Source organism: Leopardus geoffroyi, chromosome C1 (genome assembly GCF_018350155.1).
Source record: "Leopardus geoffroyi isolate Oge1 chromosome C1, O.geoffroyi_Oge1_pat1.0, whole genome shotgun sequence".
In the NCBI taxonomy this organism is placed as follows: Eukaryota; Metazoa; Chordata; class Mammalia; order Carnivora; family Felidae; genus Leopardus; species Leopardus geoffroyi.
Genome location: NC_059328.1, coordinates 76,032,913 through 76,059,798, shown reverse-complemented (window position 1 = coordinate 76,059,798; position 26,886 = coordinate 76,032,913). Strand labels below are relative to the sequence as shown.

Here is a 26,886-nt window from a genome sequence, read left to right as displayed (position 1 = left end):
GAAACAAGGCCAGGCTTTCATTAGGGGAGAAGTCAATTTGACTTAGTCTGCAGAGACCGGAGCTGCCAGGGAAATGAAGAAGCACTAAGCCTGCGCATGAAACCACGCTCTTCTCGAGCAGTTTGTGCTCTCCGCCTGGGAACATCCGAGATGCAGCAAGACACAGATGTGAAATTATAAACTACTTGGTGAATGCAAGAAGTCATTCTCCATTTTCCTCTGATGGAAAATGGAATATAATGAATAAAGACGTCTGGCTCATACCTTTAAGAGTACCTTCTGTCTGAGCGAGGGAGCCTGGCTGAGAGAAACCACAACTGGAGTTAAGCAGCCAGACACCAGACTAAACACCTCAGAAGTAGCTGTCCCTCATTCCTGGTCGCTACCTTTCCAGTGCATGTCTACATCACTAATTCCCTCTGTTCTGAAAGCCTGGCTCCAACCACCCCCCCAACCCCCCCAAAAAAAACAGAAACAAAACAAAACAAACAAACCCACCAACAGACAGCAAGGCTCCGCTGAGGAGGTGGGCTTTCGGAAGCCGCGCACCAAGACTCTTGCTCCCCTTTCCACCTTACACCTCGCTCACCCTCTCTCTCTCCCTAGGTCCCCACTTCTCACACGCTACCCTTCCTAACATCCAAGCCTCCCAGAGACTTCGGAGCAACAGAGCGCCCCGCTTCGGGCAGCAGTGGCGGGAGGAGGCGGCGGTGAGGGCGGAGAGGGCAGCTGGGGACTCGGGGAAGCCTCCCGGGCAAAGGCAGCCCCGCCTGGAAAGCGCCTGCCTAGGCTAAGTAAGCCCGGGCAGGTCCCGCAGGCGTCAGGCAGCCCAAAGCCCTCCCGCCCTCCAGGGGCGGGGGACCAACACGCCCGGGGCAGCAGGCCACAGTTGGGCAGAGACCCATGGGGACGAAGGCGGGCAGGGGGGTGCCACCAGGCTACCGCGGCACGCACGCGAGTGAGGCTGCGGCGCGGAGCTGGAGAGCAGGCTCGGCGGCACCCAGGGGCGGCGGCCAGTGACAGCCCAGCGCCCGGCCAGCGGGCTCCCCGACCCGGCCCCACGCACCTGGACCAGGCGGCCACCCTGCTCCCTCAGGGCGCTCTCCGGGGACTTGGCTTCCGGGGGGAGGGGGGCGCTCCGCAGGCTGGCACCAGCGGCGACAGAGACTTCACTCCTCCATCCTGGGACCCGGCACGTTACAGACAGCCGTGCACTTCCTGTTTGAAAACACAGGGGAGAGAAAGAGCGAGAGATCCGAGTGTTGGCAGAGTGGAGGGAGGGGCGCAGACCCGCGCGAGGGAGGACACAGGGGGGCTGCGGGTTGCATAACTACCGCCGCCCCCGCCCGCCTCGCCATGGTCCCTCCGGGCGCTGTCCTCTGACCCGCTACACCGGCTTCTGGCGAGGTGGCTCCCCGAGGCCCGGGCCTCCCCCTGCCGGAGGCCTCGCGGCCGGAGCGCTCGCAGCCCTTCCGTTTCCAGCCCCTGCCTCGGTTCTGCCCTCCCCACAAGTACCGAGTCAATGGACTGCACGCTTCCTCCCGAGCGCGCAGAGCGCGGTGCAGCGTGTAGTCTGCCTCCGTTTTCCTCCTTTCCTTTCCTCTCCTCCCCGCCCCCGCCCGTGGAACAAAATCGCCTAGGGGAAGGTGTAAAGACGGGACCCAGCCTTTCCAGGGAGTGGAGGATGGATTTATGCAAAATTGTAAAGCGCAGAGCCACATCCCAGTATATTCACTCCAGCTCAGCAACTGAAAGACCCGAGGATGGGAGGAAATTACTTGTCTTGCGCCTGGCTGAGTCAAGAGAGCGTGCACACTGCCGCGAACTTGGGGTGGAGTGGCGCGGGGAGAGCGTTCCAGGGGGGCTACGGTCTCTAGGCGCACCAACCTCAAGCTCACAGTCCCCTAACATGACAGATACCAATCCCACACAGAAGATAGTGGTATAGTGCGTTCTTTCAATGAACAACTAAGGATTTCTCCGTGCTTATGAAATCAGAAAGCACTTCCAAAATTCTGAGTTTGGGTTGATTGTGCTACCCTCTGACTTTGGTGAACTTCAGGATAATGTTTAAAAATTAATAAACAGATGGTTTAAGAATCTGCTATATGCAGAGCATGCCAGCCCTAGGAGTTTGTATGTGCGTTTAGTGCCTGGTTTCTGGAATTCCAGATGTGGATGGCTTCATCTGTACCCTCTCTGTCCTTGCACACAAATCTCTTGGGTTACAAGGTACTTACAGGCCTGTCTTGGATAAACAGCTCCTTTTATCGCAAGCTGATGGCTTAAATAAAATTTATTCATGTTTCAAACCTCAACATGGAGAGTAGGACAATTATTCTATATAAAAAGCCAAATTTTGACTGAAGTAGAAATTGATGGACATTAAGTTCCTACTCTTGGCTAGACAGCATCTCATTTTAATCAGCTCTTAGTTTCAACATTTCCCAACAGATCTATGAATGTCCTATTCTCCTATTCCCAACTGAGGAAATAGGGTCAGAGAAGTTAAGTAACTGTCCTTACGTCTCAGCTAGAAAGTGGTCAAATGGAGAGCTGAATAACAGGTCTTTCCTAAGTATAAAATCTGGGCCATTTCCTCTACACTCTGCTAATTCTCAAAACAATAGTGAATCCTGGGAGACAAATCAAGCCCAGTGACCATCTGTGATCCATTTCTTCATCTCTAAATGATTCTGCAATTTACATGCTATCACCCTGTTCGACTACCTAGGGTCCTTACCCACCTCAATAATAAGTACCTTTATTACCCAAGCAGAGGACACGGTGCTCTTCCCCAGTGCCTACGACTGGCTCTTTCAGCCTTTTCAGAATTACTCAATGGCAAAAGTTCAAAAGGTTCTCTCAAAAGAGAGATAGCCACTCTTATGCCAAGGTACAAAGTCTGTGCAAGTTCAGAACCTAATCAGCTGACTAATATTTGTTCCCTGAATTCTTTTTCTCTAACTGGGATTTTTTAAGAGGGAAAATAAAACAACATACACATGACCTCAGCTTTGAGTGAAACTGTTGAAATTCTCTCCTTTTCTATTCCTCTCTGCTTCAGCGCTTAGCTCACACTGTAATAGTATGCTATTGCCCTCCTGACAAGCCAAGAAATAGAGCACATATAGAAAGGCGATTAAGAATCTTGGCAATGGCAAGACCCCAGGCACCTGCAGAGAGTGAAGGAGAAAGTTTATCCTGTCTCCAGATGAACTGCATCTCACCTGCCCTTGCCTGCCCCCTCCCTAAGGAGCACACTCGGCAGTAGGAGCGTGCGCAGGTGCGCCGCAAGAGCAGTTCAAGAGGGGCAGCGGGGGCTGGGTGGGGGCAGAGATACATCCCCATCCTTCAGGAATGCCCAGTCTAATGAGGGCTTGTCACTACAAACTTCTGAGGGGGTCTCAGCATCCTTTTAGGGTCCCGCTGGGCCCTGGCTGCCACCTTTTCCTTCTCCCAGTCCTTTGCCTCCCTAGACTTGTCAATTCTTCATCTCTTTTCAGATCTCTTCATGTCTTTCATCCTTTTTCCCAAAGCACTACCATATCCCCCCCTCCATAAAATACACGGTGGGAAGGCAACAGAAAGGAAGGCACGTAGCTCAGAACTGTTCTCACTTCTCTCTCATTTAAAAAAAAAACTGTCAATGTTACCATGTTTTTGAGGACACAATTCTATTTTAAAATACATTTTTAGGGGCTCCTGGGTGTCTCAGTCAGTTAAGCACAACTTTGACCGAGGTCATGATCTCAGGGTTCATGATTTCGAGCCCCATGTGGGTGTCTCTGCTGTCAGTGCAGAGCCTGCTTCAAATCTTCTGTCTCTTCTCTGTCCCTCTCCCACTCATGTGTGTGTATTCTCTCTCAAAAATAAACATTAAAATAAAATAAAATAGATACAATACAATACAATACAATACAATACAATACAATACAATACAATACAATACAATACATTTTGGTATCCCTGCCTTCATTTCTGTTACTCATTAGGACTCCAAGAGCCTAGAAGGAAAACCTCTGAAGAAAAAGTGAATTCCTAAGAAAATCCAAAGGAAACATGCTTAAATTAACTTGCATGGATCCCAAAGTTTACAGTTTGGATAATACATACAACACTCCTATGACTGCATCAGTCCCACACATGCTTCCTAAGAGCCACAAGGTCTAAGTACCATATCATACTTTCCCATTGTTCAGCTATTCTCCTGCACCTTCTGTGTTTCTGTGTTTCATGGAAAAGTGTTTCTACCTTATACCTGTTGAGAAATAAATACACACACACACACACACACACACACACACACACACACACACACACACACATTATGTATATCACAACCTCCTAGGAAGAGAAAAAATATGCTCCCCGGTAGGTACAAATCATGCCACAAGAGATAAAATTGATTTTGGAAGGATATTGGAAGTTCATTTTGAGAGTCTCCACTCCCTAGGTATGACAGTCCATGGATGAAGATGGCAACATTGTGAAAGCCATTTTGGAAGCTCCAAAGTAAGTGACGAGAGACAGCTTCTCTGAGGACTAAGAGGTGTGGAGGAGGAGATGATAAACTCATGTCTCAAATGATGTTGCTTATCTTCCTTCATCATAAAAAAGACAGACAAAGACCTTACTTTGGTGGTTAAAAATGTTTGCCACAGATTTCTTTGTATGAGGACTCTTGGTCATTATTATGGCTGGATTTTGCAAACAAGAAAAAGAAAACTGACAAGCTGTCTGGTCACCTAAGAGACGGTCTCTCTCTGTACTCGCAGCCTTCAGTCAGTGTCCTTGTCTGTCTGCACTTCCAGGATGGCACCTGGAACAGGCTTTTCGGTGAAGGAGGTCTCTGGCACTCACACTCACCTCCCAGCCTTTGCAGAACCTGGGCCACGGCTTTCAAGGAAGACGTCCTCGGAGCCAACTGGCTGGCTAGACTGGCATCTACCCACAGAGGGGTATGAGCCATTTTCCAGGAGCCAGAGTGTCATTTCCCACGGCAGAAATGTAGTAAAGGGGTACACGCCATTTTAAAAAATTCTGCCTGCACGATGGTTTAGGGTCCCTTCTGGGCACAGGGGTTTCCTGGCTTTGAAGGAGCTGAGAAGGAAAGCACTGCTTGGAGCACCCCATGGCAGGACTTCGAAAAGCCAGCCACAGAGGAGAAACACAGGGCCAGGGTGACTCTAGACCTGGGCTGGTAGACCTCTCAGCCCAGTGCCCCAGGGTCACAGGCTTCCAATCACACATAGGAACTCACCCAGGCTGCACAGAATTAGGAACTTGACCTGGGGGCCCTCACATGCCCTGCCTCACTGAATTTGCAGAACTGCCTTTACAGGGAAGGGTCGCTAACCCTATGTGAGAAGAAGCAGTGGGGCTCACAGATGTTAAGTCATTTTCTCAAAGCAGCAGGTAATGGAGCTAAAACTCACCCTGGGTCTGAACTTCCTCCTTTTAATTAAAGAGAAACGAGTGGGTGCCTTTTTGGCTGTGGAGTTATAGTTCTGTGCTACACAACTTTTACTCAGAAGACTCTTACTTACTTTTCAAACCCAACTTGTAATGTTCTCTTAGCTGCATCATGTGGCTTCATCACCTTGCCAAATTTTTGTAAAGTGTAAATTGTAAATGTGTATTTTGCAACAGGCCAACTCATTCTAAACCCTGGCAATGCAAGTCCATACAAATTAGGTTACATATGCTCGTGGGCTGTGGCTGAATATTACTTCATGAAATAATAAAGAAGACAGATCTACAGGTCAAACTGTGATGATCAAAATTTCAATACATTTTTTCCTAGTCTCCCTCTCATTCTTCAGTTAGTATGGAAATATATAAGTAAAGTAGGCCATCCTGGCTGATGGGCAGTCACTTAAAGAGCATAAGTATGAAAGAATAGCAAGAAACAACCTGAGTTTGACTAAATGCAAATACCTGTACACAAGTTAAGAGTATTCAAAATGGTTCTGGCACAAACTGTTAGCCGTGGACAGCCGTGGGTTATTTACTGACTGCTGACTGTGATGTGTATGGCGTAGACTAAACACTGCCCTATAAGACATTTTTCTTTGGAAGGCACGTTTTGTCTATTCATCTTCTGTAGTGAGTATTTCTGCTTCCTTATTAAAAAAAATATTTAGGGGCGCCTGGCTGGCTCAGCCAGGCCAGCATGTGACTCTTGATCTTGAGGTTTTAAGTCTGAGCCCCACGTTGAGTGTAGAGCTTAGTTAAAAACAAAGTCTTAAAAAAATTTAATTCTCTTTGTGCATCCATTTAAAAAATAATATATGAAAAATCCAACAACTTAAAAGGATTGCTCCTAACAAGTCAAACAAATAAAACTTACACTACCAACAAAATCGTGTTCTTAAAAAGGATTTAAAAAATACATAAACATCATAAACATCTGTACACATCTGAAGGTACCAAATTATAGGAGCTGAGAGGGAATAATTCACATACATCACTGTTCTAGTGAATATATCAATTCTCAATTATCTATTATAAAGAAATCCTTTTTAATGGGGCGCCTGGGTGGCTCAGTCGGTTACGCTTTAGACTTCAGCTCAGGTCATGATCTCACAGTCCATGAGTTCGAGCCCTGAATTGGGTTCTGTGCTGACAGCTCAGAGCCTGGAGCCTGCTTCAGATTCTGTGTCTCTCTCTCTCTGCCCCTCCCCTGCTCAGGCTCTGTCTCTCTCTCAAAAATGAAAACATAAAAAAAATTTTTTTAATGTTTTTAATGTTTATTTTTGAGAGAGACAGAGCACCAGCAGGGGAGGGGCAAAGAGAGAGGAAGACACAGAATCTGAAGCAGGCTCCAGGCTCTGAGCTGTCAGCATTGAGCCTGATGTGGCTCATGACCTGAGCTGAAGTCGGAAGCTTAACTGAGCCACCCAGGTGCCCCTATTATAATGGAATCTTAAAGGAAAAAAAGCAATTTATGAATAACCCTAAGGTGGCAAAATCGGATAGTTTAATTTTCTTTCCTTTGCTTGTAATGGAATGGCTAAGGCAAACAGCACAAAAGAGTAACAAAATGCCTAGAAAACTCAGAAATGTTATTATAAACTTCTGAAAGATTATTTACCAATGTTTAAACTAAACCTAACTAAACAAATTTTAGCCACTTTACATACACTGACTCAATTATTCCTGATAACCCTATGAGGTAGGAATTACCACTACCTCTGTATTACAGATCAGGAAACAGACAAAAAGATAACAATTTGTCCAAAGTAACACCGTTAGCAAATAGCAGAACTCGGGCAGCCTGGCTGGCCACAGAGTCTACTTTTAACCAACACATTTTACTACCAATAAGGTACAATTAGATGGGGCTTGTTGTTTCCAGCATGAAAGTTCGTGGGGAGAATAGTCCCATGGGTATGGCACATGAAAGGCTCAGAGTTTTTCCTTTTTGCAGCAAAAAGTGGTTGAAGGGGCTCAGAGATACACAGCCCACTACATGTTGCTAAATAAATGAATGCAGGAAAGGAAAGGATATCTGCAGAATGGAAAAGCCAGGGAGAAGAGCTGCTTCCTCGCCTTGAGCAGAATCCTGGACTGCGAGGCTCCAGGACTGCCTGGCTACAGCACAAGTGAGTTAGCAACGGAAGGGAATCCAAGGATCCCCGTGTACTTTGATCTTTCTGAAGCATTTGATACAGTGTGCCATGAAATCAGGATCACTAAATCAACTGAAACTTATGTGGCAACAAGAACCACCCGTTAAGCAGCTAGAAAGAAAAACACTGGCCGGATCTACTGGTATGGTGAAGAAAAGAACCGTAAGGAACAGTTTTCAAAAGCAACTCAGAAATTACTCACACCGTTATAATCAAATGCGAACATAACATTAATTTGGGAGGTGTAAAAAGGGCAAATGAGGGCGAGCCAATGGAGTCCGTTAAATTAACCGAGGGGTGAAGAAAAACAAGGAATTCAGTTTCATTTTTGTGCTCCTTTTAATTTTCAGGGAGGGGCTGGGATGTCCGATGGGCGCTAACCACCTCTAGACCTGAAATGCCAACACTGAGCTAAGTATAAAGCAACAGCGAATTGGAGAGGTTTAGGATTTGGGGGCCTTAGGTCTGAACTTTAAAAAGCATGCTCCTATTATTCCACACACCATCAATACAGTTCCATGAGAAATAATATTCCTTTCAACAAGAAGACTTTGTTAGCAAAATTCAAAGAAACGAAGGGGCTCGAAAGCTGAATTTGGAGGTCGGATGAAAAAGTCAGTCAGTGGTGTATGTATAATCTGGCCCCACTACAAATATGCCACACAGGCAGGAGGTCATGAGAATGGTTTGCAGACACCCGGCAGGATAAAGAACAGTAGAGAAGGAAGAGAGAGGAGAGCTAAAACTTGGACTAACATTATTTTTTTAAGCATAAATTATAATTTCAAATTTCTTTAATCTTGAGAAATCGCTTCTCCCTTGGTAGAACTGTTTGCGTTCCCAGCAGAAACTAAACTTTAAACGTCAATAGTTGATTTAGAACTCAAGAAAGGGGAGTAAGGGAGATCTGCAACATTTGGAAAAAAAGGCTTCGGTTCAGGCTGGGTCCCAGGAAATGGACAAGTGAGCAGCATTTCGGCCAACTCCTAAGAGACTGAAGTGAACTGTGAGCACTGAGCCACCCTGCCTGAGGCAGTGGACTCCAGAACTCACATCCTGAGAGACTGCGCTGATGAACAGTCACCGAGAAAATCCTACATATTCCATTTCCCTCTAAATAAAAGAAAAAGGGCAAATAGAACACACAGGCATAAAGATTAGAGCCATACTACATTCTAGACATGAATGGGAAAATTTATGTGGAAATGACCCTGTTCTGAGATTATTTAAGATTTATAGAGCATATAAGACAGATCTTCTCCAAGGTTTGATTACTGGCCCCCTCGCGTCGTTTCAAAATTATCCACACAATGACTGTTGGGCTCAGTACAGCCCCAGTTCCCGATGTTCTAATGCCCACAGGACCTATTCCTGGATCTGGCTGCACTCAGAAGCACCTTTCGAATATAATCCTCCAGGCCAGGCCACACCCCAGATTTACACCATCAGCATCACTGCTGGGGGTGAGTGCGCCATTCTGTTCATTTAAGGAACTCACAGTGACCTAAGGTGCAGCTCAGTTGGGGAATCCCTGCTGCAGACATTTACTCCTCTCTTCACGCTACCATCGATGAAGTCAGAGACTAGAGCAAATAAAGTCCCTTCTCGTGAACCTTTAGTGGAATAACCTCAAAGGCAATGGAACGAAGTCCAAATTCTGTAGCAGGACACTCCAGGCCCTCAGTAACCTGTCCCAAACTGCTTTTCTGCTCTCCCCTTCTCCCACATCTCTCACTCTGTCACAGCATCAATTCCCTCAAACACACTGCATACTTCCTTTTTCATTTCCATACTTCACCACACCCACCCTGACGGTCCCAGTCTATTGCATCCTTCAAGGTCCTTTCTGAAACCATTCTTCTGTGTGTATGAAATCTTCGCTGGTCTTTACAGTCTCGGGGCACCTGAGTGGCTCACTCAGTTAAGCGTCTGACTCTTGGTTTTGACTCAAGTCATGATCTCACAGTTAGTGAGTTCGAGCCCCACATCAGGCTCTGTGCTGACAGGGCGGAGCCTGCTTGGGATTCTCTCTCTCTCAAAATAAGTAAATAAATAAAACTAAAAAAAAAAAAAAAAATCAGTCTCTCTTTCCTCCAAGCAAATGTCCAAAAGCTTTAGCTCATGCAGGGGTTACGGTATATACTGCATGCACACTGTGCTCAATTATACTACACTGTTCACACACCGGTCTCCTCCCTGAAAGCAGGAGGGAAATGTAACTCGTTTCATTCTGTGGATGAGAGACAGATCCAGGTTCAAAGTTTAGTTCCTCCAGGTACTTACTAGCACTGTAACCCTTGGTATGTTATTTAATCTTTATTTATTTTTGAGAGAGAGACAGAGAGACAGAGCATGAGCAGGGAGGGGCAGAGACACGGAGACACAGAATCTGAAGCAGGTTTCAGGCTCTGAGCTGTCAGCATGGAGCCCAAAGTGGGGCTTGAACTCACAGACTGTGAGATCATAACCTGAGCCAAAATCGGATGCTTAACTGACTGAGCCACCCAGGTGCCCAGACCCTTGCTAGGTTATTTAAACAGAGTGAGCCTCAATTTTGTAATCTTTGAAATGGAACAGCAACAACAAATGATACCTATCTCCATGACTGAAGTGAGGATAAAACATGAAAAATGTTTGGCTCAATATGGACCACCTAAAAATTCACCAAAATGACACCTGTTTTTATTATTTTTTATTATTAATTTTTGTTTGTATCCTACTAGAATGTACCACAAGACACACTGCTCAAAAAGCATTTGCTTTCACCAAAAAAACAAAAAAAAAAAATCATTTGCTTTCAGAGTAATAGGCAGTGATTTCCTAAAGGCCTCTTTTCCTCACCCAATTCTGTTCCGTTAGGAAGGGCATTTCGTAACGTTCCTAGTGACAAGTCATGTCTTATCCCCCTTTCTTTCCTTCAAAAACCAATGTACGAAATTCTAATGCACAAGCCCTGTCAGTGTCCCTCCTACTCCAGCCTGGCTTTTTGCTTTGAACTACAGTAACTGCCTGCAGCCACAGTGTCGCTGCCCAGAATCGCCCGCTTCACCCTCACAACAAACAGTACTTTGTAGGCAAACTGGAGGCGAGCCCAAAGTAGGAGGGGGAAAAGCCAAGGAAATGGAGTTTGGGCCAGAAACTGAGTCCACACCCACACTATCGTCCACACTAGAACACAGGTAAGGGAAGAACAGGAAAGGGAAGAAGTTCAGATCAACACAAACCTTCCCAAGTACTCCCAAGCATCCACCTCACTGCTCACCCATGGAAAATGACTTCCACGGCTCACAAAGGACACACTGGTCCAGTCACTGCCTAACACACACAACTACTGTTGTTGATAAACTACCGTCCTGTATAATAGCACCTTACCCTCACGAAACCAGTCATATTGCCACTATTCACCCCCATCACTCCCAAGAGGATGAAATCCAAGTCCTGTGAAATCCAAGGTCACATGGTCAGTAGAAGAAAGGGCGAGGACCAGAACTCAAGTCCCTAAGCTCCAGACTCATGGACCTCCCACTGCCTTACATTAAGTGTGAAAAACAATTTTTTTTTTTAGGGTTCTCAGAAGCATTCCAAACCCACTAGTTGTAAAGGTAAACATAAAACAGCTTTCGTGCTCTTAAAAACGATTCTGGTGCCAAGAGTGAGGGTTGTGACAGCAGCAAGGCCCCAACAGCAGCCCCGAGGATGAGCGGTCCAAGATGCTAGCACATGGTTTCAGGAAGATCTTCAGCTTTCTGTTCCTGGATGGAAACAGCTCCTGACAACTCTGTTCATTCTGTTTGTGGAGGAGCAATTAGGGAAGGAGTATAATACTCATTCTTTTTTAAAATCCCACCTTGATCCTGAGTTTAAAGCTGAGGTAATGTGGAAAGCAAAAGAGTTTCTAACGCCAATCTGAGGTCCTTGCCGGGAGAGAGGGCGAGAGGCAGTAATGCAATCCTTGAAAGGACGGATCCTGAAGCAGCAAGGGCTTCGGTTCCCATCACTGCCCTGCTACTACCGCCAATACACGCCCGAGCTCCTTGACTGCTGCCCACGGTCACGGGGAAGTGCGTCCACACTGGGGCACTCTGCCTGTCGTGAGGGGCAAATGAGCTACTACATGCAAAGTGCTCCAAACAGTGCCAGGTGCGTGTGAGTACTTCATAGATGTTTCCTATTATTATTTCCAGAAGAGAATCGCTAAGACTGTGTTCTTTTCAAAGTGTATTTCATAAGAAGTTTCAAGAAGACTTCTTGTCCCATTTGTTGATCCATGATGCCCCACACCAGCACAAAGATTATTTACGAGTTTCACTTCCTGATAGGATCTTTCTGGGTTCCCGTCTGTGGACTGGAGGCACTGGAAGAACAAACGGTGGAATTTGAAGAACTGTTCTTTTTCCCAGCAATAGTGCAAGGAAATCTGCACCCATTCTCTCAATCCTACAAACTGGCTTCCATAAGGAGAAAAAACCCCGAAGACCTTCACTGCATTACCCTGATGCGAGGGCACATTTTTAAAATGGGTCTTCTATTCTGAAAGCAACCAAAGTGTTAAAAATTTAAAGTTTCACCAGCTGAGAAGGACATGGTTCAGCTCACCCAGGGATGACAGTCCTAAGGACTGGAATAGAACCTGCTGATGAATCAAAAGAGTTCTTTCCCAGAAAATGCTGAAATTCCAGGAACAATGTGCTATGCTCGGGATGATTAAGAGAACAATGCTTTTAAAAATCCCCCTCTCAGGCTAGGAGTCTAGCCTCCGCTACCAACAGAGATCGGCTAAAGTGTCACCTATCTGAACCTCTCCACTTTCAGAGAGGGCATTTGTGCGACCTATTCTAGGCGAACGACTGAAGGCTTCTCCCCAGAAGAGCAGATAAACCAGGCGGCAGCGTTAGTGGGGGTCACAGTGCAGGTCTGAGGTCGTGTCCTGCATGGAGGCACCCAGCCGGGAGATGGGGTGGCAAGTCAGCCTCCACTGTTCCCCAGCAGCAAGCCCCGACTGGGCAGATGCGGTCGTGCTGTCGCTAACTTCACACGCGGGGGCGTGGGGGCTGCCGCAAGCCACGCTGAGCACGCGAGCCCTCCACAAGCAAAACAAGCTGGAGCCCCGGGGAGCCGCGTGCGAGCTGGGGGGCCACCTGGCTCTGGATCCCAACACAGCCAACTTTCTGCAATGCAAACGCTTTCCCGGTTTCCTTTTTGGTACTGGCTGCTGTGCAGTGTCCTCTTCTGCTTCTACATTCTATTCTCCCTTCTCACATGAACCCTTCACCTTACTTCTCACTCCGGTTCTCCTTTTGCAGAAGCCACAACACAAATTAATGCGCACACACTAGCAATGGCGAAAGAATGGCACTCTGCCCACCCACAGAGATCCCACACTACTTCTCAGTATGTATCAGGTCATGATTTTCCCTTTCTTAGGTAAGGACTCTCCTAACCCTGTCTTCCCTATCACCCCCAAATCAATTTTGAGATATAAATAAACGTTCCTCTTCCCTTATCTTTGGGGGGTAGATGATCTCTTTCTTCACTTCCCAAGTGGTACTCACCCCTCATTCTCTGCTCTTCGGCCCACCTGCCCCCTCAGCCCCCAGCTCTGAATCACTTTTGCCTAGCTCCTTCCCTCCCAAACTACACAGTTCTCCCTGAATCTGTTACTCCTCAAGCAAGACAACCCTTCAAATGCATTCACTTCAAACATACCAAATTTAAAGGGCAGAAACTGTTACCATCATTGAAAGTATGCGGCTTTTGAGTTTTTCTGCTTTATGTGTACATGGCCAGGGAGGGGGGTGGCGGCGGGGGGGGGGGGGGGTGCGAAGCACAAAGCAATGAAATCAAGTTTTGATTTGTTTCCACTTAAACTGATTTGCCAAGTGTGCTGTGGTTTTATTCACATCTTATGCTTCTGTTTACCTGGCCCCTTAGGGCTATCCATCTCTAAGGGCCTAAGGTTGCAGGCTGTATCTCAGCCCACAAAGCCATTTTGTTTGGTCGGCAGGAAGTTCTTATTTAAAATGTTGAGTTAGCTGATCTTTTAAAATCAGGAGATTTTAAAGTAATAATCCAGATTTTCTGGCTTACGGTGAAAAATCAGAAGATCTGGCAAGACTTGCCCACATTCCCATATGGCCAACAATTGGCTGCTGAACAAATCAGCTAAACAGAGCCCCTTCAGGCAGACCTGCATTTTCTAGTTCAGCCCAGGTCCAGCCCCCTCCCTCCTGGCCACCCTACCCTGAGGCTGAAGACCAGCTGCTGCACATCATCTTCCCTGAGGCCTGCTGCAGGCAGTGCTTAGTATTTGCCTGAGAACCGAGGCAAAGCTACCATCCACTCTAATGCTCCCTCTAGTTAGTGCAGAAACTACAGATGCAATTACCCAGTTTTGGCTCCATACAGATTTTGCCAGGTACAAATAACTTATAAGGAAAAGAACTTAGAACCAAGAGAAATGGGAAATGCCCCATAATAGAAAAATATTTGAAAAGAACTAGGCTAAAGAGAGAGAAAAGTGTCCCTCCCTCTCTGTACCTGTGTGTATAGGAAGGGGTGCATTTGTGCAATCTGTGTTAACACTGCAGACCATTTCCTAATTTGTACTTTATTAGTGGTCAAATGCTAGTATGAAAAAACCGTGAAAGGAGAGATTCTAGCAGGATGAATTCACTCCGCTGAAATACTTATGCTTGATCATAATAAATCTATATTAAGACAATATAAATACAGGATATAGATATTTGGATATTGATTCATGGTCTATTTAGAGGAATACAGATATGATTATTTTTTTAATTGCATATATTTGTGATAGCAGTTGTTCAGCGAGCACTTGGGTATAACACCTTAATAAATATCAGCTACATCTTGACATATTTGTGTCCAGCTGTTACTGTAAGGCTGATCTCTTTAGGAGAAGGGTGCTTAATGTGTATGTACTATTACAAGTGGCATTCCATCACCAACACTGGTGACAAAACAGAATAGGGCTAGAGAAGTCACCAAAACAAGTGCTTTTAAATTACCCTTTCAATTCTAGGGTAAAGTTTCACTCAAATGGTATTATTTTGGTTGCTATTTTCTAAAACCCTGTGTGCTGGCGAGAACACTGTCCTAGAAAACAGAAGATGCAGGTGTCACTGGGGCTCAACTCTCTATGGCCTCTGTCCCCACATTTCAGATCTGACCCCTGAATGAGGAGCATGACCTGGACAAGCTGCGAGGTCCCTCTAGACCTCAAAATCCCATTCTCTTTCTTGGAGTTTTTTGTTTTTTGTTTTTGGCAAGAATATGAATAGGTATTATAAAATGAATACAAAGAATACAAGAGTAATGAGAACAGTAGATAAGAGAACGGGCTTTGAAATAACAAGGCTAATTTCAAATTCCACTTCCACCATTTCTGTGTGATTTTTTTTACAAATCACATAACCTCTGAAGCCCCAGTTACCTCATCTGTAAGGTAGGATGTAAGTCTACCTTCCACTCAGGATTGCTTCGAGGATGGCATGAGAATGCATGTAAATTTCAGGGCATACATTTGGACAATCAGAAAATGCCTAATTAACAGTTGTTAGTATTAATTTGGGGTAGTCCACACATTGTCCAATTACTTCTTGACCAGTTAAGTTAAAAAAACAAAACAAAACTAGTTACATCTGATAATAAATTGATTTTAAAAGCTTATTTAGTGGGGTGCATCATGGAGACCATTTTCCACACAATTTCAATTTTTAAATATCTCTTAGAACTAAGCTTGGAACAATCAGTAAAAAGGATTTTGACTGATGGTATTTCATACACAGTGGGATGGCATGAATGTGTCCTGTCTCCACTGCATGAGATCTGGAGATCTGGTGCTTTCTGGTGGTCAACATCAGAAAGGAGGGTGGTCTTGCGCTTCCTTTCTTCTCCCTCCTTTGTAGAATTTATTGCAGTGTTGGTGATCTGTTGATGCTAAGATTTAGCAATGGAATTTATGGGTTGCTGGGGAAGTGAAGCCTTCCTTGGCAGTGTTCCTAACTATTACCAGCAAGCAGAAGAGGAAAGTAAAAAAGGGTTTTAAGAAATGTTCATAATGGCATCTAACATGGATATCTGTGAGCCTTCACAACAGCAGGTGTCAACAGGAGGATAGGGACATCTTGAAAACCTCAGCAGTAGTAGCTCCCACACTTGATTTCATAGACCAGTAGAATCTTACAGGAAGGCTGTCATAAAACTGCCAGGGTTTGGGTGACCAAGAGATGACCTCAAAAAAGCGATCATCGCCATCCTTCACAAGAGGAAACAAAATTAACACCTCAAAGTAGGAAGTACCCAAGATTTTTTAAAAAGACCTTTGAAATTGAATAAACTTAGCATTAAAATCAAAACTCAAAAGCTTGCCGCATTGCTTTTACTCTTTTACCCCACAGGCTGGTGCAACTGTCACCATGGAACCTGGAAACAACTGCTCAGGAACAGACTGCAAGTTGGCTCATTATGCCATCCAGTCTGGGGATGCAGCACCTCATGAAAACACCACGGGCCACCCTGTGAACCATCCACTGCCTTGGTCATCACCTTCCAAGGACACAGATGTATCCTTAAAGTTCTTTGTCTTAGTAACTAACTGTGAGCCTGTCAGCCACGAATGTTTCAAAACCTTTTGTCTTCAGTGGGTACCCAGACTTCTGTGTACAAAAGACAGTGAGTGGTTCTGTCTTGGCTCTACACATGGAATCACTTGGGGGGTGGAGGAGAGCTCGTTTCAACACGAAACTCCCCCCGCCCCCACTCCCCGGAGATTTTGATTCGATAGATGGGGCTTGAGCAACTTTAAAAATATTCCCCAGACTGACTCTGATGATAGCCAGGGTTGAGAAAACTGGTGCCACATTTTTTTGCCTTCATCCTGAACTTGCGTATAATAAAGCTTTAACGTATACCTCTTCATGCATTCCTTCTGGCAACAGATATGAACAGAGGACATGCCATGCATGAGGCACTAGGAAATCAGTGCAGAACAATACAGATATCTCCCCGCCCTTGCCACACTGACAAGTACTGGACCATGGAGACAAGGAAGCAGGCAACTGAAATACCACATTCAGGTTTGCTGGGATTAGGGGAACAATCAGGTTCTTCTATCCTTATCCTAACGGTTTCATGGGTTTCAATAATATCTCCTTGCAGTCTTCTTTCCAGATACTAAAAATCCCATTATTTTTTATTTTATTAAATCCCAATATTTTTATCAAAAAACAGACGGGGAAGGCCCTGTCCTCCTGGAGCTTCCGTTCTAGCAGGAATGTCTACATTTTCTAGGTACCATTACATTGGTCGTTCCAGCTCCAGGGTCTTTCCTAAAGACCAGTGCCCATGCTTTGAACAAAGCACAGTGGAAAATCAAATAAGATTTTCTGTTTCGTTTCCAAAATCTTTTGTATGAAGCTTAGCATTTCCTGCCTTTTTTAACCTGCAAGAGCAAGTTGGGACAACACTGTGAAAGTGTTTTTGAAGTCCTTTCCTGGGTTTTGCAGCAAAACACCCACCCTATGACAGTTCCATAATTTCTAAGTACCTGACCTCACACTGCCCACAGAGAAACTCACCTGCAAATCTGCTGATGACTCATATATCCTAATACGGTTTCCCTGGAGTAAATCCCCATTGGTTACTTATTTCATAATTCAGAAGAGCTTGCTGTCATCTGTAAACTTAGAAATTCCACTGTGTGCTCCTTCTTCTGGATCAATTATGTAAATAAGGCCTGAGGGACCCACTGTTTACACACCTTCAAGCAGAGGAGAAATCCTTATCCTTAGCCTCTATTTGTGGTCTTTAAGGCAGATGAATTCTAATGCCTGCTCTGTCACCTCCTGGGTAAGCTACAGCTAATCACATCACCTCCCTGGGCCTGGATTTCCTCGATTTTATGGATACAAAATTCAAGTGTTGATACCTTCCATCTACAAAATTCTACCTTTCTATTCAAAATGATACTTCACATCTTTAATTCCAAGGTGGCTTCAAGTTCGGTATAGCCTTTGAAAGTCTACAAGGACAATACCTAAGGGCTTTCAAATATTTTCCCTCTCAAGAAATCTCACACCTTCACAAAACATCCCTTCTGCTCTCAGGAATATCTCTCACCTCCAAAGGACATGGAGAGGTTTCCCATGTGGACCAGAACAGAAGTGAGAGCGAACAGACCATCTGGACAGACAACACACCAGCAGGGGATCAGGGCATGATGGATATTCATAACAAAGAGGCTGTACTTGTTAGCTACAAGATCTGGAATTTTGTTCTAACACTCTCAAAACTGTTGGATGGCTACCATCCCAACCAAATCATTTGTTTAAATCTAGTTTATTGGATAGATCTAGAACATTTGAAGAACTTGGCACTAAGTTACTTACGCTTTCTGAACTGCCTGCTTCAAAAGACATCTGAGCGTGGTAATTTCCTAATGTCATTTCAGTGAAGACACGTGAAATCTGGTAAGTATGAAATTACACCAATGACAAGCTAAACCCTAGTTCTGGGAAAAGGGCTTGTTTCTAAGCCCTAATCCTCTCTCCTGCCCCAAATGTAAACCTGTCACTAATTAAGTATTTTGAGCATACTAGCAAAAAGAAAAGGAAAAAAAGCTTAGCCCGAGTGGGAACCACGTTCATACGTGGTTTTTTCAATACCAGTTATCCTATTTATGTCCGCACAAATTTCAAAAGCAACTCTGATCTGGTAAGCTTCAGATTTGCACAGAACATTAGAAATTCTCTTCCAGATGTCTAAACAGAATTACAAAGACCCTAGAGGATGGAGTACAGATTTCAGAAGCTTGCAACTGACTCAAATAATTTCAAAAGGGCACCTCAGGTGCAAACATCTGCAAAAGCTAAATGCAATGTAGTCTGACCACAAACATAGATTCCTTAGAAGCCCCTGACCTAAGGGCCAATCGACCCCTAGAATTTACCTCCATCACTAAACACCTCAGCTCTCAAATAGGACCAGCAGTGCCAAACTACTGGGTTTCATGCAGTATTAATACAAGTGACTATAAAGCTTTTGGCAAAGTCATCCTCTACTCCTCTCTCATAGAATTAGAAGGCAGAATCAAGACTTTAAAATCTCAAAAGGCCTGAGATTGGACCAAAATAAATAGGATACCACTGAACAGGGACAAAAACTAAAAACCGTCCACTCAATCTCACCTACACATACAAAAATCTGCCCAATGAATAGGGTCGCAGCAGCTCAACACCATATCTGGATGTTTTGACAGTTTGACTGGACAGAATCTATAGGTGAATCTGTGCTAGGTGCTGTCTTTTAAAAAAGGCAGTTTTGGGGATGCCTGGGTGGCTCAGTCGGTTGGGCGTCCAACTATGGCTCATGTCATGATCCCACGGTTCGTGAGTTCAAGCCCCACATCAGGCTCTATGCTGACAGCTCAGAGCCTGGAGCCTGCTTCAGATTCTGTGTCTCCCTCTCTCTCCCCCTCCCCCGCTCACACTCTGTCTCTCAAAAATAAATAAACGTTAAAAAAAAAAAAAGGCAGGGGCGCCTGGGTGGCGCAGTCGGTTAAGCGTCCGACTTCAGCCAGGTCACGATCTCACGGTCCGTGAGTTCGAGCCCCGCGTCGGGCTCTGGGCTGATGGCTCAGAGCCTGGAGCCTGTTTCCGATTCTGTGTCTCCCTCTCTCTCTGCCCCTCCCCCGTTCATGCTCTGTCTCTCTCTGTCCCAAAAATAAATAAACGTTGAAAAAAAAAAAAATTTAAAAAAAAAAAAAAAAGGCAGTTTTGTGGGGCACCTGGGTAGCTCAGTCAGTTAAGCATTCCACTCTTGATTTTGGCTCAGGTCATAATCTCACGGCTCATGAGATCAAGATCGAGCCCCGCGTTGGGTTCTGGGCTGACAGCGCAGAGACTGCTTGGGATTCTCTTCCTTACTCTCTCTCTGCTCCTCCTCTGTGTGTGCACTCTCTGTCTCTCTCAAAATAAAATAAAAACTTAAAAAAAAAAAGGCAGGGGCGCCTGGGTGGCGCAGTCGGTTAAGCGTCCAACTTCAGCAACGTCACGATCTTGCGGTCCGTGAGTTCGAGCCCCGCGTCGGGCTCTGGGCTGATGGCTCAGAGCCTGGAGCCTGTTTCCGATTCTGTGTCTCCCTCTCTCTCTGCCCCTCCCCCGTTCATGCTCTGTCTCTCTCTGTCCCAAAAATAAATAAACATTGAAAAAAAAAATTAAAAAAAAAAGACAGTTGTTTAAATTAAAGTAAGTAGATGTTTATGCCTTAGTCTTAGAAAAAAGCTGTCCTACTATACTCTCTGTTGACCAGGCACACCTCAATTACCGTATTTAATTCCAGATACCATTACTCTCCATGAGAGATGCTGACAAACTAAAAAGACATCTAGAAACCATGTCCCACACAGGATTGTGAGAAGAGGTTGACTATTTTGCATTGAGAAATGGGGAGAGAGACATCATACCGTCTTTGTGAATTCAAGGGGCTGTCCTCTGGATATGGGAAGTTCCAGAGGCACAGAATCAACGGAACAGTTTCGAGGAGGCAGCCTTCAGCTCAAATAAAAATCACACATGGAATCCAAAGATATAATGACATGTCTTCCTAACTACAGGGTTCCCTGTACTTTCTAGGGGTTATTTAAAAAAAACATTTTTTTTAATGTTTATTTATTTTTGAGAGAGAGAGCTAATGTGAGCAGGGGAAGCAGGGGAGGCGCAGAGAGAGAGAGAGAGAGAGAGGGAGAGAGGGAGAGGGAGAGAGACACAGAAGCTGAAGCAGGCTCCAGGCTCTGAGCTATCAGCACAGAGCCTGACAAGGGGCTCCAACTCACAAACCATGAGATCATGACCTGAGCGGAAGTCGGTTGCTTAACCGACTGGCTTTCCTCTAGGGGTGTTTAAACAGAGGCTGTCTAGCAAGTGTAAAATTTACTAAAGAAGTTATACCAGGACCTCTGTAAAATTCCAGTTCTGACTCCAAGATTCCCCACCTACCCAGTATTATACTGCCCTGCTAATTCATCTGCCATGATTTCTCAAAAATGCCCTTTTCTTCTGATTAGGCTTTGCCCAGATCCTACTCACTTCAGGCTGAGCAGAGCAGAGGTCTCCTAGATTGGCCTCCCAAACTTGACGTCCTCGCTCACCAATCAAGAACCACCTCCTTCAAGGCCCATTCTGAGATGTAACTTTCCTTCACGGTGACCCTAACGTTTGCTGTCTCGAGCAGAGTTTCTCAACCCTGGCACTACTGACATTTCAGCCGGGATAGTTCTTTGTTGTAGGGGCTGTCCTGAGCATTGCAGGATGGATGTGCAGCAGGATCCCTGGCCTCTTTCCACTAGATGTCAGTAGCACCTGCCTCCCGGCTATGACAAAAAAAAAAAAAAAAAAAAAAAAGAAAAAGTTTCCAGACATTGCCAAATGTTTGCTGGGAGGCAAAATCACCCCTTGTTGAGAACCACTCTTCTTGAGGCAAATGATTAGCATCACTGACCTGTGTTTCACGTTTTCCACCAACTAGATCTCCCCTAACTCCATCAGTCTTGTTCTCTGCTCCAGCCAGGCAAACCTATTTACTATATTTGACTTGGGACAAAGCTCACTGCTTCCCCTAAAACATGCTCCTTCCCCCTTCCCCAAAGCACACAATACTTTTATCTGGCTCCAAACACCCTTTCCATTTCAGTATTCCTTGACCTCCTAAAAAATGCAATCCTATGCTTCTGGTGGTGTCCTCACTTGTATCTGTCTTACCTGCCCTCTATTTGTGCAAGAATCTTCTCCTTCCTTGTTAGGGAACCACAACGCCCACTCTGGTTTTCCGCTTGCTGCTGGCACTCAATAAAGTGACTGGTGTTTCTTAGAATGTCAAGTATCAGCTCCAATTATGTATGGAAAGTACGTGAAATCCCTTACCAACTACCATTTCAAGAGCATGTGTGATCATGAGTACACAGTTTGAACAAAACTTTTGACTTCTTCACACATAGTGCCAATTTACCTGTGTTACTGAGACTGAACCAAGTCTAACTTCCATCATACAACTACCAATACAGTTTAGCTACCAGGACATGACAAATACATCAACATTTTGTGAAATTAATTTTAAAAAGTTAATCACAGTATAAAAGTGAAGGGAAAACGGCAAAGTGTTGATCAAGTTTTTGAATTCTGTAAACCTTGGCAAGGAGAAAAAGATATGAATATGGCTCAATACTTTAACTGTTGCATCATACACTACTCAACGTGGTAACAGAAGAAACTGGGGGACTGGGTCACCTAAGGACAGTTTCCTCTGCAAACTTCTAACGTGTTGAGTTTTAATCAACAAAGTACACACTCACACACCGTCAATAAAAACGAGACAAACCTAAGATAAAATGTTCAAATATGTAAGTAAACCATGCCAATTCAAGATTTGCATTTCTTTCAGCTCCGTGGATTACCTAATCATTTTACAGGAGACTCCCTAAATAACCTACGGAGACCAAACACTCCAAATCAACTGTGCTGGATCCTTATTTTAACTCATCTCAGGATCTTTCCTCTCTTGCTTTTGCACTTTAACAGGATTTTAATCAACTCATGTGGAATACAAGAGAAGTGACAACTCTAACCCTTTCCTAGCTGATGGCAGGGGTTTGGCCAGTATTTATGGACAGTAAAATGAAATGCTGTCTACGGACCTCCTTTACTAGCCATGGATTCTTCCCACAGGTCTGTAAAGAGCGGGAGGGGGGGGGGGGGTCCCAGAAGCTTTGGTGGGGAAGGTCTGAATCACTGTCATTCTTGGCACTTGGAAGTGCCCTTTGGTTGTTTATGAGGCAAACAGCCGTCACAATTACTGCAGACAGTAACTCCTCGCCTGTCCAGACTCTTCCAAAGTCCAGCACAGAACACAAAATAGGTGCTCAATAAGAGTGGCCTGAATGGAATTTTATTTTCAAAGCTCAGGAAAGTTTCCAGAAGCCTGCTCTCTTTTTACTCAGTTATCTTTCAAAATATATCCTCACAGATTTGCCCAACAAGAAATATTTTTGAAATTCAAGGAAGAAGAAGGAGGAAATTTGCAAAGCAGAAGGAGCCATGTATGAGCCCAAGTAGCTCAAGTTGGGCCCCACAATTGGCTAGGACTCCCCAGTACTGTTCCCCATCTCTCGGCCTACCTCTTGAGCGCTCGCTCCCTCACACCTTCGCGTTGTTTCTGTCCTGAAGCCTCACCTCCCCACCTTCTGCCACACAACCCCCAGCTGCGTACCCACTGGGACCGCAAATCCCACCTCTTCCTCTCCAGCAGGGACCTACCTCTCCTCCCTCGACCTGCGGCAGCTCTCCTTCACTGCGGCTGGCTTTTTAAGAAACACAACACAGAAAACAAAACAAAACCAAACAAAACAAAAAAAAACAGCCCTCCAAAAAAACCAAAAGCCTAATTTGTTATCCCCACGGGAGACCCCAAATGAGGGGGGACATTAGGAGGAAGGCCTCTATCAACCCTCCAGTAAGCAACTTCCCCCAATCCTCCTTCCCAAGCCCCTGGCCAGGATTCGAGCAGAAGTCCAGTTCCCAAGTGCCCACGCCTTCAAACAAGCTAGAAGCGGATTATACCGGTACCCAACCCGGAGATGGCCCGCGGCGGGCAGGGTGCACCTGCGGGCCCCCGGCTCCCTCCCTCCGGCGCGGGGGGCGGGGCGCGGCCCTCATTCCCCGCCCAGCCCACCCGGCGCGGGAAGCAGGCGAGGGGGAGGCGTTTCACGAGAAGTTAAAGGGCTCACCTTCTGGGCTCCCGGCCAGCAAGGCCAGACACCAAACACCCACCTCCGGGAGCAATCAGCGGAGCCGAAACCGGGACTCCCCGCCCTCCCGACTGCGCGGACGGGGGCGAGGGGAGGGAGCGCGCGCGAGGGGGAGCTGGAGGGAGGCAGTCCACACTCTCCTCTCTCAGGGCCCACCGCCGGCGGCCGAGGCTTCGGCGGCGCCCGCCGCTCCAGTTGCCCAGAGCGGCGCAATCTTCCGGGCCCGGGCGGTCGCAGACGGGAACCCAGCGCGGCCCCGCGCGCCGCCCGCGCCCCCTCCCCCCCACCCCCCACCGCCCCTGCCCCTCGCTGCCAGTTCCCGGCCGCGGGGCAGGACGCCTGCGCCGGGGGCGCGCGCTTCGGCTCCGGGGCGGCTCCCACCTGCGCGGCCCCGGCCCCGGCGAGGCTAGCACTAACCTTGGGGGGCAGTCGGGGCAGCTTGGCCGCCGAGCCACGGCTTATGCTGAGGCGGGAGGTGGCGGCATCACCTGCGGCGGGCGGCGGCTGCACCGGGACGCGCCGGGGCGGCGAAGGCGCGCGGCGCCCTGGACCCTGCTCCCGAGGCCCCGCCCGCGGCTGCCACCTCGAAGCGCGGCGGAGGAGCCGGGGCACCACGGGCGGCGGCAGCGGCGACGACGGGAGCAGCAGCACATGACTCTGTAACGGGGGGAATTAGACAAAGCGTAACATGGACTCCGGGCCCGTGCAGGCGCTGCAGCTCCGGGACCAACCGCAGCCTGCGAGCGCCGCGACTGGCTCGGCCACAGCCAATGGGGCGGGCCGGGGCCTCCATGTGACGGCGAGCACTTTCCCCTGGCCGCCCTGCCGCGCCCGCGGAGGGTCGGGGCGCTTCCGCAGCGGGCCGAGCTCACCGTAGGGGGCTAGCGGCCAGTTAGGTGGCCCAGGGTCGGGGATTGGTGGCGGGAGGCTGCTGGCCGCCGAACAGGTGCATGGGGCGGGGAAGATCGCTGTCGCCTGAAGACTTACCTGTCAAACGCCTACCTGAGCAGGGCGCGGAGCCAGGCAGACGCTGTCGCCTGGAGGGAGCGGGGCAAGGTCAGCAACCTTCGCCCTTCCTGGGTCTGTCCTTTTGACTAAAACTCTGATATTAAGACATGGGGAGAAATGCAGTGACATGGTAGGGGGGAATTGGCGTAAAAGTCGTTCAAGCAGGCTCTAGTCTAAGGAGCTAAGTACTTGCCTCGGATTCGGGGCGCTCACAACTTTATCTTGGCACGAATAGCTTCTCGACTTCATTTGTTCCGTCTCTGCTATTAAAGATATATTGGAGAGTCGGTTCTTGTTTTAATCCGAGTCTACTCTCTTTTCCCCATTCCTTTTTACCAAACTTATCTTGTGCCTGAAGCCGGCAGGTGAATGGCTGCCCTCTGCTAAGGACTGTCCTGCTAAGGCTGTCCTGTTCCCCAGCCTGATAGTTTTCCCTCTTGTTTTTGTTGTAAGATTGAAATGTGTTTCCCCTGTTTCTCGTGGGGAGAAGCAGGGATAAACAAGTAAAGCCAGGAGGGATGTTTGGGATTGGTGCTTTATAACAAGTCAAGTGGCTTCAGCCCAATACTTCAATATCTCCTTTTATCTGAATCCACCCATTTCTGTGAACAACGGAAAGTCTCATCTCTGTTAAGGTCTCTCCATGTCAGTGAATGTTCAGTCAACATTAACTCCGTGTTCCCATGTTTTTTGTAAACATGTGGCACAAAATGTGACAGGTACTCGGGTGTGTGTGTGTTTAGATATAGGATATAGACAGGCCTTAGAAAGAGTGGTTTTCTAGAGTTTCAGGAAAGGCTTCCGAGAGAAGAGGGTGATTAGAACCGACCCTGGAAAGGGATCCCTTGTTGATCAGGCCATGGAAGCAAAGAAGACCAGCCGTGGCAGGGAGGAGCATGAACAGAGGTCCAGAGCACACTCAAGGGACTGTCCTAGATGAATTACCACATGACACTAGATTTTGAACCCTTCTGACCTTCTCTTGCTTTCTCACTTTCCTTGCCCTGTCCCTCATAACAGCAGCCTCTCCTATTCCACACACCCAGCTGAGAAGGAGGTATGTGGGCAGGGGCTGTGCACTAAGCGATTTAATCACAGAACCAGATTTGCTCTTCTGGACGTTAGAACAGTTTTAAAACTGTTAAAATCTAGTGGGGTAATAGTTTGATTGAAAACACCCCACTATTGTAACTGGTTTGGAATGTTTTGCTGTTTGTAAGAACACTTTGTTACATGTTTTGATCTTCCTGGGGCTTTAAACTATGGTTTGAGATTTGAGAGAAATAGGATTTCAAGATTGGTATAAACTAAGAAAAAAAAAAAGTAATACTTAGAACACAGTTAAATGTGGAGAAGCAGGCATTCACATACACTTGAGTACAAATTGGGTAAATCCTTTTGGAGGGCAATTTGGCAATTTTGGAAAAAATATGTATGTGTGTTCTTTTTGACCAGTTAAGTCCACCTCTAGGAGTTTATACTTCAGGCTTATATATGCAAAAAATATATATTTCAGAAATATTTATACATGTGTCTAAAAATACATGTACAGGTGTTTATTGCATTGTCTGTAATAACAAAAACATGTAATGGTGTACAAGTCTAACAAGCCAGTAGGAAACTTAAACTATACTAGATCTGTAAAAGGAAACCAAGTAGCCACTAATATAAAAAAGATAGATCTATTTGTACATGGAAGAACATTCAAAATCTATAAGTGAAAAAAGCAAACGGCAGAACAGTATGGATGCTATGATCTCATTTTTATTTGCATTTTTTCTTGTCTCTGACCATACATGCTATTAAATGTATGCTTAGTGGAAATCTGGAAGCATGTGTAACAAGCAGTTAGCAGTGGTTATCTCTGGCTGTGGGATCACGATGGCCATTCGCTTTCTCTTACAAAGTTCTGTGCGTTTGCATTGTTTTTATGTTGAGCACATATTACTTAGATAACAAGAAAAATAATAAAAACATTTTTAAAGGTAAAATTGGTAAGAACTCTCCCAATAACAAACAATGAAAAATCACTGTGATGGTCCGAGATGTAAAAGGATGTCAGCTTCCTTTATTCCCCAAGGAAAACAAATGGGAAGGAGACGAAGGACAATAATTGATGTAACATTGGATTCAAAGTTAAGGAGTATGACAGAAAAGGAACCTGGGGCTACTCTAGGCATGTCTACAGGGATGAGGTGGGGGAAACAGACTTGAAGAAGTTCTGTTCAACAAGAACTTACAGAGCAGTTACTATCCTTTGCTGAGTTGTTACAGTCAGGAATCCGGTAGCCTTTCAGGCACACGGTAAATCTGTATCTCGCTAATAACAACAAGTGCAGTGCTTATGATGGGCCAGGCACTGCCCTAAGTACTGTACATATGTTTGCTTAGTCCTCACAGCAACCCTAGGAGATAGATACTATT

General features: G+C 46.2%; 1 protein-coding gene across 2 annotated transcripts in view; it reads right to left on the bottom strand.

Moving 5' to 3' along the window:
- Positions 1 to 23,968, bottom strand: part of LRRC8D (leucine rich repeat containing 8 VRAC subunit D) — a 124,508-nt gene extending 100,540 nt beyond the window's left edge. The window contains exon 1 of one of the 2 annotated variants that reach the window (XM_045478196.1): positions 23,872 to 23,968. The gene's annotated coding sequence lies outside the window, so the exon portion shown is untranslated. Of the gene's footprint in view, positions 1 to 1,066; positions 1,166 to 23,871 lie in introns of those variants that run through there. The other variant, XM_045478197.1, reaches the window with a different exon arrangement.
- Between the last annotated feature and the right edge of the window lie 2,918 nt (positions 23,969 to 26,886).